Source organism: Dasypus novemcinctus, unplaced genomic scaffold, assembly GCF_030445035.2.
Source record: "Dasypus novemcinctus isolate mDasNov1 unplaced genomic scaffold, mDasNov1.1.hap2 scaffold_133, whole genome shotgun sequence".
Lineage (NCBI taxonomy): Eukaryota > Metazoa > Chordata > Mammalia > Cingulata > Dasypodidae > Dasypus > Dasypus novemcinctus.
In genome coordinates this window covers 413,156-430,022 of record NW_026688152.1, presented here as the reverse complement: position 1 = coordinate 430,022, position 16,867 = coordinate 413,156, and positions in this window count along the sequence as shown.

Genomic DNA, 16,867 nt, shown 5'->3' with positions numbered 1-16,867 from the left:
GAAAGGTTTTGGTAATGGATGGTGCTGATGGTAGCACGATATTGTGAATGCAACTAACACCACTGAAATACATATCTGATGGTGATTAAAAGGGGAAATGCTAGAATGTATATCTGGTAACAGAAAAAATTTTTAAAAATCCATGGACCTATACTACACAGTGACTGGTATGTTAAGCAATGGGCTCTAGTTAATAGTAAAATTTTAAAAATATCCTGTTATCAATTGTAAAAAAATTCCACACCAATGCAAGGCATTGGTTGCAGAGTGGTGTATAGGAACCCTGTATTTTGTGTGTGGTTGTTCTGTAAACTCACAAATTCTCTAATAAACAAGATTTAAAACACAAATAAATAAATTTGGGGGACATTATTGTATGTATTGACTAAATCAAATAACGGGATATGGTAATTAAAGGTAAGTTTGAGTTAATCTTTCAAAGACCTTAAATGCCAGTAAACCTTACTTGCATATTATTCATTAAGTAAAAGAGAAGTAAAGTCTTTATAAGAGGGATGTGGTTTTGTTTGAATTTTCTTTTTAAATATGTGTCTAAACAGTGAAGTAAAATTTAAAACAGAAACCACTTCAATCCAGAAAAGATGCTGAAAAAATAAATGGATAGACAACCAGCAAGATGACAGGAAAGTAAGGAGCCTAGAGTCAGCTCATGCAACAGGACAGTTAGTAATCACCCAGAGCTTTCTGAAGCTCTGGTTTGGGAGCTCCAGGAGACCAGAAGAGCATCCTCCAATATCCTTGAAAGAATGGAAAGAGGAGACTATCTACCTGCAGAGAAGATTTGTGAGTAGAGTACTCCATGTCCTGGAGGTGACAATCCTCCACTGACAGTAGAAGCCACCTTAGGAGCTAATCTGTGGCTAGAATTGGAAGCTCCACTTCCCAAAAACAGGGGAGGAAGAGACAGTTGGGTACCAACTTCAGCTACTGATTAGTAAATTTGGCAGGCTAAAGTATAACCTTAAGAACAGGAAAAGTTGGAACATGTCCAAGTCAGAAAGAGGCCAGACTCCATCCCTACCATGAGGGGAAGCAGGGTGCACTGAAAATCATAGTGCTGGCAAGGAAAGCCTTCTTTCCATCCAGATCAGATTGCAGCTCTAGCCTAAGCCCCAGCCCCGCCTCCAGCAGGGAGGGAGCTGGGGGCACCTGTGCCAGCCTCTCCTGTTAACTGCAGGTATATTTGGCTGGACAGAGTTGGAAATCTACCTTCCACCTGGGCAACTGTGGTGATTTTAGACCCAGACAGCATAGATTGCTGCCCACACCTAAAGCTCCATCCACACCTCAGGCAGGGGAGAAAGGGGCATGAAGGTTCATTAGTCTCTTATGCAACTATAGTCTAGGCCTGCATGACTTGGATTACAACACACAGCTGTGGTTCTGTTGCTACCCCTGGCAAAGGAGAAAGTTGGGAGAAGCTTCATTGGTCCCTGGGGCAATGAGGGAAGAATGAGCTTCTACAGCTTAACAGCACAAACTATATTCTTGGCACCTACTGCACAACCAGCAAGGGAGAAAGGGCAAGAAGCCCTAAACTAAAGAGAGAAACTGCACCAAGAATAAATGCATTTATTAAGCCAGATTGAAGGCACCAACAAAAAATTATAATTCACACCAAAAAACAGGAAAATATGGCTCAGTTAAAGGATTAATATAAGCTTCCAGATGACATAAAGTAGTTCAGACAACTAATCATAGACATTCAAAACAATCTCCTTAATAAATTCAATGAGATGGCTAAAGAGATTAAGGATATTAAGAAGACATTGAATAAGTATAAAGAAAAATTTGAAAGCTTACATAGAAAAATAGCAGATCTTTTGGGAATAAATGACATTAAAAATACAATGGAATCATATAATAGCAGATTTGATGAGGCAGAATAAAGGATTGTTGAGCTCGAAGAAATGGCCTCTGAAAGTGAACATACAAAAGAACAGATAAAGAAAAGAATGGAAAAAATAGAACAAGTTCTCAGGAAACTAAACAACAATAAGAGACATGAAAACATCCATATCATGGGTGTCCCATAAGGAGAAGAGAAGGGAAAAGGGGCAGAAGGATATTTCAAGAAATAGTGGTAGAAAATTTCCCAAACCTATTGAAGGACATAGGTATCCATGTCCAAGAAGCGCAATGTACTCCTATCTGAATAAATCTGAATAGACCAACTCTGAGACACATACTAATCAGAATTTCAAATACCAAAGACAAAGAAGGGCTTCTCAGAATAGCAAGAGAAAAGCAATGCATAACATAAGGGATATTCAATAAGTTTAAGGGCTGATTTCTCAACAGAAACCATGGAGGTAAGAAGACACTGGCCTGGTATATTAAAGATACAGCAAGAGAAAAACTTCCAGCCAAGAATCTAATATCCAGCATTACTGTTTTTCAAAAATGAGAACTAGTTTAGAATATTCTCAAATAAACAGAAACTGAAGAGTTTGTAAACAAGAGACCAGCTTTGCAAGAAATACTACAGGGTGTGCGATAGCCTGAAAAGAAAAGGCAGGACAGAGAGACTTGGAAGAGAGTCTAGAAATGAAGATTATATCAGTAAATGTAATTAAAAGTGTCAAGAGAGTGATAAAAATAATATATGACAGAAAAAACCCAAATATTTAGGAATAAATTTAACCAATGATGTAAAGCAACTCATTGGTTAAAAAAATAAAAACAAAACAAAATAATTAGAAGAACATTCCAATGTCACAGATTAGAAGACTTAATATCATTAAGATGTCAATTTTTAAAATAAAAAACATGTTCTACTCAAATTGATATACAGATTCAATGGAACCATGACAAAAATTCCACCAGCACTTTTTAAATAAATGGAAAACATAATTATCAAATTTATTTGGAAGGTTAAGTCATCCTGAATAGCCAGAGACATCTTAAAAAGGAAAAACAAAGCTGGAGGACTCTCACTTCTGGACTTTAAATCACATTACCTAGCTACAGTGGTAAAAACAGCATGGTACTGGCATAAAGACAGACACACAGACCAAAGGAACAGAATTATGGTTCAGAAACAGACGTTCACATCTAGGGTCAAATGATTTTTTTTTTTTAAGATTTATTTATTTATTTAACTCCCCCCCCCCACCCGTTGTCTGTTCTTGGTGTCTATTTGCTGCGTCTTGTTTCTTTGTCCACTTCTGTTGTCGTCAGCGGCACGGGAAGTGTGGGCAGTGCCATTCCTGGGCAGGCTGCTCTTTCTTTTCATGCTGGGTGGCTTTCCTCACGGGCACACTCCTTGTGCGTGGGGCTCCCCCACGCAGGGGACACCCTTGCGTGGCACGGCACTCCTTGCGCGCATCAGCACTGTGCATGGCCAGCTCCACACGTGTCAAGGAGGTCCGGGGTTTGAACCACGGACCTCCCATATGGTAGACGGATGCCCTAACCACTGGGCCAAAGTCCGTTTTAAATGATTTTTAACTAGCCTGTTAAACCCACCCAGCTTGAGCAGAACAGTCCAGTCAAAAAATAGTGCTGGGAGAACAGGATATCCATAACCAAAGGAAGGAAAGAGGACCCCTATCTCATATGTTATATAAACATTAGCTCAAAATGGATTAAAAACCTAAATATAACAACAAGAACAATAAAGCTTCTAGAAGAAAATGTGGGAAAATATCTTTAAGACCTGGTGGTAGGTGGTGGATTCTTTTTTTTTTTTTAAGATTTATTTATTTATTTAACTCCCCCCTCCGCCACCCTGGTTGTCTGTTCCCTGTGTCTATTTGCTGTGTCTTGGCATCTTGTTTCTTTGTCCACTTCTGTTGTTGTCAGCGGCACTGGAAGTGTGGGCGGTGCCATTCCTGGGCAGGCTGCACTTTCTTTCATGCTGGGCAGCTCTCCTTACGGGGTGCAATCTTTGCGTGTGGGGCTCCCCTATGCGGGGGACACCCCTGCGTGGCAGGACACTCCTTGCGCGCCTCAGCACTGTGCATGGGCCAGCTCCACACGGGTCAGGGAGGCCCGGGGTTTGAACCGCGGACCACCCATGTGGTAGACAGACACCCTAACCACTGGGCCAAGTCCGTTTCCCAGGTGGTGGATTCTTAAAGGAGATAAGAGGAGAGCTGAGCTGGACTACTGATGTTTAATATATGTGAAGGTTTTAATGAACTGTACTGTAAAAGTGTGGACATGTATAGAGTTGATGGTAACATATTATAGTGTGTAACACCTGGTTTATAAATAGGAATGTGGCTGAAAAGGGTAATCTAGGGATGTAAATACCAATTGAAAGAAAGCTAAAGAATAATTTAGGGACTGAATACTACAGTAAACCCAGAGGTGAATGAAAATTGCAGTTGATGGCACAGATTCAAGACTGTCCTTTGTGCGCTAGAGCAGATGTACATTACTATTGCTGGTTGGTGGAAATGTGGAGAAACGTGAAAAATACAACTGGAGTGACCTATGTAATGTGCTTAACAGTAATAATGTAATATTCATGCATCTATGCCAAAGATGTACTGTGTTGATAATGGGGGAGTATGGAAAAAGTGTGCTAAATGTACACTATGGGCCTGGTAATAACCTGATGATATTATTCATCTGTAAAAAATGTTCCACCACAGTGTGGTGTGTTGATAGAGGGGTATTGCATATGGGAATTCTGCACATGTGCATGATTGTTTTGTAAATTTATAACTTCTGTCATAAAAATGTATTTAAAAAATAATAATAGGATGGGTTAGGGGAAAATATACCAAATATAAGATAAGGACTATAGTTAGTAATAAGATTTTGACAATATTCTCTAATAATTTGTAACAAATGTCTCACAACAAAGCAAGGTGTTGGTTGGTTGGTAGATGGGACCCCTGTATGATGTTATGTATGTTTGCTTTGTAAGTTCAAACCTTTACTATACATTAATTGTTTATGTATGGTCATGTATAAATGATATAAAATAATATTAGGGTGTGTTGGCGGAAAGATACACCAAGTGTAAAATACTTTGGCTAGTAGCAATATTTTGAGGATGTGCTTTAATCATTAGTTAAAAATACTTCACAACAATGTGAGGTATTTATGGTAGTATGAAGTATGAGAGCCCTGTATAATGTTGTACATGTTTGTTTGTAAGTTCACAACTATCGCTATACTCTTATTGTTTATATGTGTATGTTTATGCATGAGTGGATATCCTTCAATAAATTTTTAAAAAATGGACGTATTTATACATATGAATGAATACATGAAGAGCTTATCATTAATTTTGAGATTATATTTTTTACTCTACTTAATTTTCACATTGAACTCCATTCATTTATAAACAACTTTTTAAGAGCACATTATACCTCTTAGAGAAATAATATTACTTAATTATTTGTCTTTGGACATGAAATCAGTTAATGTATCCATCCTTATTTATTTAGTGAATATTGTGTTTGAGGTCCTACACTTCATATCAGGAATATAAAATTAAAAATACATTGCAATCAAGAACTTTTTTGGCTACTAGGAAGAAACAAGCAAGCCCCCAAATAAGTAGAAGTTGTTTAAGGGTTAACCATATATTCTCCCATCCACACCTAATCATGGCACTGAAGGTTGATGGGTGTGAAATGGTTTCAGGCCATCTCTGTGAATTCTCTCTTCATAGTAACCATGTGCAGATAAGTACCTAGACATGTGAAGAAAGGTGAAGAAAGTGAGGAAACACCAATAAAGGTAAACACCAATAAAGGTAGAAATCTAACAAGCATTTAATCAGTATCATTAGATAGCAGTGTAGGGAAAAGAGTCAAGATGCATTTAGCAGAGATTTAAAGGGTAATTAACATGGTTTTGAAAGTGAGCATAACTCCTTAATTTCAGAGAAAACTTTCATAAAGCTCATCAGGTCATTTAAGAATGGCTATGCATAATGTTGAGGTTGACAGTTAGAATAGCTGGGTAACCAGTGTTTCATTGCATTCTACCTCAAGTGACCTGGTACATTTCCTCCTTGCAGGCAGCCAGTGGGAATCCTTCAAACTGGGCATCATTGAATATGCTTAGAAAAGCAGCCACTAAGCACTGAGTCACTTGGGGGTGGAGTGAAACCCTACTCTGTATCTGCAGGGGACTGTCCACCAACATAATCCTCTGAAAGAAGCCCCAGATCAATGGGAAGCTATACCAAATGTAAGCAATAGACCATAGTTACTGGTCATATTTCGATGATGTTCTTTATAATCTGTAACAAATATTCCAAAACAATGCCAGGTGCTGGTGGAGGGAGATGTGTGGGAATTCTGCACATTATGCATGAATTTTTGTAAACTCACAACTTCTCTAAAATATATATTATTTTAAAATGTTCACTTCTGGTCCAGGCAATCTGGAAATAAATCCAGTGGTACCTATCACATTGTCAAGCTTGTGAGCTGCTTCTCTCTGCACAACAGAATTCACTTCTGGTCTGGATGTTGGGCTCAGAAAGCTTCTGTCTACTCTGACCTATTTTGGAAAAGAGAAGTTTGCCCTGCCTTTTTATGCTTCATTTTTCCTGAGAGACTGCCAGGTTTGGAATGACAGCTACTTATAGAGGTTCAAGAGTGGGGTGATAAATCTGGATACTGTGCTCAGGGTAATCACTGACTCACTCACCATGGAAAATGATTCCTTTCCTCAGAAATAAGATTTTTCATATGTCAAGTGAGGGTGTTAATACCAGTTTCATTTTTGTCTTTATTTTTTAAATATTACATTAAAAAAATATGAGGTCCCCATATACCCCCCACCCCCTCCTCTCACTCCTCCCCCCATAGCAACAATCTCATCCATCATCTTGAGACATTCATTGCATTCAGTGAATACATCTCTGAGCATTGCTGCACCTCGTGGTCAGTGGTCCACATCGTAGCCCACACTCTCCCACGTTCTACCCAGTGGGCGCCATGGGAGGACATACAATGTCTGGTAACTGTCCCTGCAGCATCACCCAGGACAACTCCAAGTCCCGAAAATGTCTCCACATCTCATCCCTTCCTTCAATTCCCCACACCCAGCAGCCACCATGGCCACTTTCTCCACACCAATGCCACGTTTTCTTCGATTACTAATCATTATAGTTCATGAATAGAATATCAGTAAGTCCACTCTCATCCATATTCTATTCCTCCATCCTGTGGACCTTGGAATGGTTGTGTCCACTCCACATCTATATCAAGAGGGGGCTTAGATTCCACATGGATGCCGGATGCAATCCTCCTGCTTTCAGTTGTAGGCACTTTTGGCTCCATTGTGTGGTGGTCGACCTTCTTCCACTCCATGTTAGCTCAGTGGGGTAAGTCCAATAGATCAGAGTGTAGGAGCTGAAGATTGTTGAGGCTCAGGGCCTGGCCTATCATATGTTCAGTCCAGAGATTCAGATCCCCTGGGTATATATTAAACCCCAACACCAACTACAGTTCTGGTAAAAGTAACAGGAGAGGCTTGTGAGAAAAGATCACATCTGAGTCCAGCTCCATCACACAGAAACAAACTCCAAAGAAGGGCCAACTGACATGGCACTGAACTCCATCTGCAATGACCATAGAACCTGTGGGTCTCTGTAGCCCTCAGAAGAACCAATACCGGGCATTGTATCTGCTTTATCTGTCTCTGGGACTCGAGATGTGCATAAGGGCAACCCCTCTGATAACCTCCCAGCTCTTTTTGGGGACTCATAGCCATATAAACTCATTTGTCCTTTTCATTTCCCCCTTGATTCAGGTCAAAAAGCATTTTTAACTCCTGGTATTATATGTAGACTGAGATATTCTGCTGGTCCAAGTTGACCCTTATATTCAAGGTCATTTTCTAGTTACATCATTAGCTGGTACTTGGTAGTAATCCCTCAGCATCAGAGAGGCTCATCCCTGGGAGTCATGTCCCATGCTGGGGGGAAGGCAAGCAACACATTTCCATGCTGAGTTTGGCTTTGAGATTGGCCACATTTGAGCAATACAGAGGCTCTCAAGAGGTAACTCTTAGGCACCCTGCAGCTCTAGGCTTTATTCTTATTTCAGGTGCACAGGCTCACCAGCATAGTCATTAGTACCAAGGGCCAATACCAGTTTCTTGATGCATCTAACTTTATCTTGTCATGAGGAATTGAAAACACATTTGCTGCAAAATATGATAATTTAACAGAACCCATGAACTGTGAGTCCAGAAGATGGCTTTGAGTTCCTGGTGGCCATGATGATAAGAAGAGTCTTTTACATTGAGCTCACCAGGTGCAAGCTCTGTTCTGAGATCTTGACCTCTAAGAGACTATTTAGTGCAGTAACCCACCCAAGGGGACTTTAGAGGAGAGACAGAATTTGATCACAGGAGCTCACCTCCCAAAGTTCTCTGTTTTTCCCTAAATTCTATGTTTAGTGATAAATTGCTATATTTTGAGTTTTCATTTTAGGCTTTCCAGCCTATGCTGATACCTTGGAGAATATTCAAATATTCAGCAATTAAACTCTTGATCTTCCAATATCTTTAGGTGTCCTTAACACTACAAAACTGTAGATAGAAAACAGTGTTCACCTTGGTGCTTTAACAACTCCTATTTCACAAATGTGTAATGAATGTCCTGATTTCAGATAAAGAGAGGAAGGGATGTTGAATAGAAATATATTATGCAGACAGAACCAGAGGGAGGTAGTCTTCTGGTAAATATTAAGGGCAAGCAATGACATCAGGAAAGGCAAAAGGAGTTAAGATATGTAATTGTGGGAGAAGTAGTGGATATGATAAGCTTGGTGACTTATATTAGCTTACTCAAATGGTTGAGAAAAACTTGGCATGAATGAGGCCAAAATATAAAATTTAATCTCAGATATTATTTTCTGATTCACAAATGCTTACAAAGGACAATGGGGAGGGAGAGGTGTGGTAGTCCAAAAATATTTCTATCCTTAAACATGAGGAACCCAAAAATCTATAAGTCTAAGCATATCTACTCAAAAAATCAATGTGTATGGTTATGGATTGATTTTTTTAAGTACTTAAATGCTACTTATAGGATAAACTTGTAGAGGAAGTTATAAAATCATACATAAAATTCTAAGGACTTACATGTAATTGGTTACCTGAACTTCCCACTGGAAATCCATAGTGGAACTTTGCTCTTGTAAGGGAATACAACATCATTACTATATAACAGTCATATAAAATGATCTCTGTAATCATGTACCTTTTTTTGAGTTGAGTAGTTCTCACTTTCTCCTAAAGTGGAATAAGAGCATAGAGAGGAAAATTGAACAAAAATGTAAGTCTTATCAGAGCCACAATTTAGGCATTCACATGGGAAAGAGTGGAGTTGCTAACCATTGTGTTTGAGTATTGTGTGCATCCAAATTAAGGAGCTATAATTAAAAACATACTGTTGTGAGCACACAATCCGGCAGAAGAAGATCTCACATTTTCAAATTCACACAAAGGCAATGCCATGATGTGAAGTCACTCAGCAGTCATCTTTCACGTACCCACAGACCCTTTTTCTCTGGAAGCACATGACCCAGTTACCAGTTACTCTGCTCCATGTTGACACTGATCCAAAATGCTTTGGCCACCAGTTCATTGCTGGTTCTTGAACTCATGCTTTCATCTTTACATGTTTGTGCTTTCTTCCCTGGAAAATGAAAATTAAAAATAAAATGCTTTCTGGACATGCTCTATGGAAAAATTAAAATCATTTTTAAAGTCAACAGATAGTACATTATTAATAAAGCAAAAACAGGGCTCAGAAATAAAATTGCTACAGTCACCTTAGAAAAATGTCTCTGAAGTAACATAATTATGATCACAATGAGATAGCAATCAAATGAACTCCCTCATTATATCCAACTCTAAAATCATTGGAATTTCCCTTAAGCTAGTATGTTAGTTCAACCACAAGATTCCTTGGAAATGGATTGTCCTTCCAGATTTTGGAATACTCCAAATTTCTAGAAAATGGTGGCAATAAAAAATGCTATATTTTTAACAAACCACATTTAGAGAAGCACAACTTGGTAGTAGGTAAAGATATTCTGCTACCTCTGATCTCTAGAGAATAAACATGTTTTATTATGAAGTTGTCAGTTTCCCTGAAGCATGGATGCTTGCATTCTCTATAGACACCTCATGGGTTGTTCCCTTGGGATGTCAGGCTCCACTAGGAAATTCTTATTTAATACAAGATGGCCAAAGAAGAGCGTCCTAGGAGACCAATGTATTGTAATCCCTAAAGTCATAAATTTCATCACTTGATACATTATTTTTTAGACTATGAAATTTCAATAGTAATTCCAAAAATGCTCTCAAGACTTAATTGAACACATGTGCACAGTCCTTTATCCATCCATCAACCTATTCATCTATCCATCCACCATCCATCTATGTATCCATCCACACAACTTTCCATCAGTGATCTTCATTTAAATCCCAGTAATGGTTTCCTGTTATTTTTAACAAAGTTCCTACTACAGATTACAATGCCCAGTGGTAATAATTTCCCTTTGCCTATTTCTTTGGTTGTAGTTACTCCAGTCTTGCTTAGTCTTTTATTTATGTTCCTCACATTTCAATTTCTCCCCCATAATGAGACACTTCAGCCTACTCTACTCACACTGGAATATTCTTCTCACAGTGTGTCTTGTCTTGCACAAACTGCCAGGAGGAAACAAATCCATTTTTATTGATGCTGCTTATTTTACTTCCTACCATGTAAAAACAATTGAAAAAAATTACATATCAATTTTTAAAGCCTGGCTTCCACTCTAGATTCTGAATTTTGTGCTGGCAGGAAATGAAAATATTTGTATGATCTTATTTCTAGTGCTGAGTGGAGTGTCTGACATAACAATTGTTCAATAAATATTGTTAACTGAAGGAATGATTTGAATCCCACTGTCCATATTGCTATTAAATCAACCAACATTTACTTCAAATTTGAAATATTTTATCATGCACTTATTTAAAACTAATAATATGACATAACTATTTGTGTAAATATGGTACTTTGTAATAATAGCCCATAAAATCTGTGTCATGTCTCCTAACGATTTTATGCCTCAATAACTAAAATTACATGTTGGATTAAATCAAATAATGAGTGACTGAAATGTATTTAGCCATTATTATCCAAATGTCATTCCACAGTCATTTTTAAAATTGTATTTATTTGAAAATACATAGATCACAAAAAATGTTACATTAAAAAATTTAAAAGGTTCCCACATACCCCACACCCCCACTCTTTGCACATCAACAACCTCTTTCATCATTATGGCACATTCATTGCATTTGGTGAATACATTTTAGAGCACTGCTGCACCACATGTACTATAGGTTACATTGTACTTTACACGCTACCCCAGTACATTCAGTGGGTTATGGCAGGATATATAATGTCCAGCATCTGTCCCTGCAATATCATTTAGGACAACTCCAAGTCCCAGAAATGTCCCCACATCACATCTGTTCTTCCCTCTCCCTGCCCTCAGCAACTACTGTGGCCACTTTCTGCAAATCAATGCTACAGTTTCTTCTATTACCAGTCACAATAGTTCTATAGTAGAACACCTATTAGTCCACACTAATCCATATTTTATTCCTCTATCCTGTGGACCCTGGGATGGTAATGTCCATTCTACCTCTATATCAAGAGGGGACTTAGACCCACATGGGCATTTCTTGTGTGCTTATCTTCTTCTGGTCACTAAATGGAGATGTGATGATGAACTTGTCTTCAGGTGGATCACACACTAGCAAAAGAGAGAAAAAAGCTTTGTAGCCTATGTAGTACCACATATTATGTTACCATGTAAGAAAAAAAAGCAGGCATTATTTAAGAGTCAAAAAAGATCTGAAAAAGAGAATATATTTTGAGAGTTTTGAGAGAGAAGTAAAAATTAGCCAGCACTATCAGGAAATGTAGAAAAGAAACATTTCATGGAAAAGAATTATAATGGACAAAAATATCTGTAAGGGAAAAGCATATTATGTTTTCAAGTAGTTTTACAAGGCTGGACCTTAAAGAGAGCATGTGAGTATTCAGAAAGTGACAAGTATATAGTCAGAGTATGAGAGTCTTAGGATGTTATTTGACATCATCCTATATTGAATAAGCTCAACTTGAAGAAAATGGAAATATTGTAAGTTTTGCTTATTTTAATAGAAAATTTATACTTCGTTTCTGAGGAAAGAAAGAGAGATCCTATTGCACTTAGGAGACTCAAAGCTATACTCTATCTTAAGTTGGGTGGTAGTGACATGGATATTTAATCATAATTATTATATATATATGGCTACTATGGATAAATAAATTAGAACTGCAGAAAAATAAGGCATATTGAGTGCATGGAATTATCTCCTCCACTTCTCAATGTCACCATTATGGACTTTAAAGTTTTTAACCAACGAGAATTAAAAGAGCAGGAGAAAGTTTTTTTTTGGAAATGAATAATGGATACAAGGAGATAACAAAATCAAATAAAAGTAGGTCTCAATGAGTCTAAATTTTAAATGGAAATGGAATGGAAAAAGTAAAACCCGTTCTGAAAAAGAAGAAAAAGGTAGAGGAACCAGTTGTACAATAATATGGAGACATCCTATAATTACAACTGAATGTGTGTGATATCAGGGCACAAATAGGAAAATAATCCAATGGAAAGAAGGAAGAGCCCTGAAACAGGAACACCCATCCATGAGTTATGACCAGATTGGCACTGCAGATCAGTGGAGGAAGGAAAAAAATTTAAAATTCTTAGTCCTGGGACATTTAGGTATGTATATAAAATTTAATTGTACACCTGTCTCAATATTACACAGTAACATGCAAGGTCAATTACGTGCAAAAAGTTGAAGGAAAGAATATAAAGATCTTACAAAATATTATTGGTATTTATCATCATATGTTGTTTCTTCTTAAACAAGACACAGATGTTAATAACAACCATGAATAAGATTGAGAAATTTATGGCAGAAAAATTAATAAGATCCAGTTAATGAAAGACAATATAAAGAAAGTTAAAAAGACACTAACTGCTTAGAGAAGACTTTACAACATACATAAATGACAAAAGACTTGTGTCCAGCATATATTAATACATTCTATAAATCAGTACAAATATACAATCCTATAGGAAAATTGGACAAGATAATTGAACAAATACTTCAAAACAGAAATAATTTAGTAAAAGAAAGGTACTCAGAGGGAAATCTAAATTAAAACTAAAAGGTGATACAATTGCATACCTACATATGAGATTTTAAAAAGCTGACAACATAATGTGCAAAAATTATGTGAAGCAACAAATAGTATCATATTAGGACAATATAATAGACTGTTCAGGAGTCATTTTGACTTTTTGTAACAAAATTGAATATCTGCATTCAATATAGTCAACAACTATGACAACAAATTCCCTAGAGAAACCTAGGCATGTGTACACGATGATACACGCAAGAATACATGCATACAGGGGAATTGTAGGAAGATGGTGGAGTAGAATACTCCAGGAATCATTCCCTTAACCAGAACAACTAACTATTAAATAGTGAGGAACTGTCTGAATCAACTATTTCAAAACTCCAGAGTCCAGAAGAACACTGCAGCAACCAGACAAGAGTTGGAGGAAGATGTGTCTGCTGGTATCTCCTTTCTATTTCAGGTGTCCTTGTTTCCAGCTTCTTGCTTCTATCTGAATTTCATTCTCTTCTCAAGGACTCCAGTAAGAGGATTAGTACCTATCCTGGATGAGGTGAGTCACATCTTTTTTAAAAAAAACATTTATTTATTTATTTATTTATTTATTTATTTATTTATTTATTTATTTATTTATTTATTTTTCTCCCTTTCCCCCCGCCCCGGTTGTCTGTTCTCTGTTCTCTGTATCTATTTGTATCTTCTTATTTGTCCACTTCTGTTGTTGTCAGCGGCATGGGAATCTGTGTTTCTTTTTGTTGCATCATCATGTTGTGCCAGCTCTCCATATGGGCAGCAACATTCCTGGGCAGGCTGCACTTCGTTTTGTACTGGGTGGCTCTCCTTACGGGGCATGCTCCTTGTGCGTGGGGCTCCCCTACACGGGGACACCCCTGTGTGGCAGGGCACTCCTTGCACGCATCCGCACTGTGCACAGGCCAGCTCCACATGGGTCAAGGAGGCCTGGGGTTTGAACTGCAGACCTCCCATGTGATAGACAGATGCCCTAACCACTGGGCCAAGTCCGCTTCCCTAGTCACATCTTAATTTAAGATTCTTCTCACCAAGTTTCTACTTATACTAGGTCCACATCCACAGGAATGGGTTAACGTGAAGAACATACTTTTCTGAGGTACATACAACTACAAACCATTAGACTGCTCTTCCAATTTTTGGAAAATATTAGGATTGGTCTTAATATTTCTTGGAATATTTGATAAAATTCCCAATGAAGTAATATGGTTTCATTGTTGGGAAGGTTTTGATAACTAATTTCTTTACTAGTTATTATTTGACATCTGTATCTTGAGTCAGTCTGGTACTTTGAGTGTTGCTAGAAATTTTTCCATTTCATCTAGCTTATCTAATTTGCTGTTGTACAGTTTTTCACATTATCCTCTTCAAGTCCTTTTTATTTTGGAGGGGTAATAAAAAGGGACAGTAATAATGTTCCTCTTTTCATTTCTGATTTTAGTTCGTTTTGCCTATTTCATTTTTCTTTGTGTTTAGCTAAAGGTTTGTCAAATTTATTGATTTTTTAGTTGATGACATATATTGTTTTTTGATTCTCCATTTAATTCATCTCCATTTCAAGCTTTGTTATTTCTTCCTTCTGCTCCCTTTGGGTTTAATTTCCCCTTCTTTTACTAGTTCTTCCAGTATTAATTAATTAATTAATTAATTAATTTATTTATTTATCTCCCCTTCCCCCCTCACCCCAGTTGTCTGTTCTCTGTGTGTATTTGCTGCATGTTCTTCTTTGTCCACTTCTGTTGTTGTCATCGGCACGGGAATCTGTGTTTCTTTTTTTTGCATCATCTTGTGTCAGCTCCCCATGTATGTGGCACCATTCCTGAGCAGGCTGCACTTTCTTTCATGCTGGGTGGCTCTCCTTATGGGGTGCACTCCTTGTGTGGAGGGCTCCCCTACACTGGGAACACCCCTGCATGGCATGGCACTCCTTGTGTGCATCAGCACTGCACATGGGCCAGCTCCACATGGGTCAAGGAGGCCTGGGGTTTGAACCACGGACCTCCCATATGGTAGGCGGATGCCCTAACCACTGGGCCACCTAGTTCTTCCAGTTTTGAGGACAGCTCTCTATTCAGAAATCATTCTTTTTTCTCATCTTCTTTTAAAAAAAATTTTTATTAGAGAAGTTGTGAGCTTACAAAACAATCATGCATAATGTGCAGAATTCATATACATCACCCATCCACCAAAAACTTACACTGTTGTGAGATATTTGTTACAGATTTTGAAAGAACATGATTAGACTATTATTGCTAACTATGGTACATAGTGTACCTTTGGTATATTTTTCCATACATTCACTGTTATTAACAGTATGTATTAGTATTGTACATTTGTTATAGTTCACAAGAGAACACTCTCATATTTGTACTGTTAACCACAATCCATCTTTCACCACATGGTTCACTGTGTTATACAGTCCCATGCTTGTACATTCTATCCAAAATTTATACTCAGGGGTTCTTGCTTTCATCACAGAGTTGTACAATAATTACCCCAGTTAACCTTTGATCTTCTCCCTTATTCCAAAAGAAAGAATCTCATACCCCCCAATATTGCCCCATAGCACTAATATAACACCTTCTTTAACAACGATGCAAGAATATCACAATATTCCTGTTCACCATAGTACATAATTCATATTAATTGTATTTTTACCTTGCATCACTATATTCTTACAATATTATAATAGTGATGTACATTTGTTCTAGTTCATAGAAGAACATTCTTACATTTGTATTATTAACCATAATCGCCATCCACCTCCAGGTTCACTATGTCATTCAGTCCCAAGATTATTCTCTAGCTTTATTTCAGTTGACATTTACATCCCTAGACTACCCCTTTCAGTCACAAACCCTCTTTCTTCTTTTTTAATGTTAGTATTCAGAGCTATAAATTTCTCAGCACTATCTTTGATGAATCCCTTAAGTCTTGGTACATTGTATTTTCATTTTCTTTTACCTCAAGTTATTTCTTAATTTCCCTTGTGATTTCCTCTTTCACCTGTTGGCTGTTGAATAATACATTTTTTAATTTCCACAAATATGTAAATTTTCCATTTCTATCTCTGTCATTGATTTCTAGCTTCATTTCATTGTGATCAGAGAAGATAACTGCTATAATTTCAGTATTTTGGATTCATAGGGACATTTTTGTGACTTAATATATGGTCTATCCTTGAAAATGATCCATGTGCACTTGAGAAGAATGTATATTCTGTCAAGTGAAGTGTTCTATACATGCCCAGTAGATCTAGCTGATTTAGAGGATCATTCAAGTTTTCTATTTCTTTATTGATCTTTGTCAAAATATCCTATCCATTGTGGAAAGTGGTGTGTTAAAGTCTCCAACTGTTAGTGTAGAACCATTTCTCCCTTCAAATCTGTATTTCATCTATATATTTTGTTACCTTCCTCTTAGGTGCATATATATTTATTATCATTGTATCTTCCTGCTGAGTTTTCTCTTCTAACAGTTTTAGACTTAAAATCTATTTATCATATTATTATAGCTACTCCAACTCTCTTTTGTTTTATACTTGTATGGCATGTTTTTTCGATCCTTTCACTTCCAGTGCACTTATACCTTTTAATTATAATTATTTGGTAAACAGCATATAGTTGGGACATA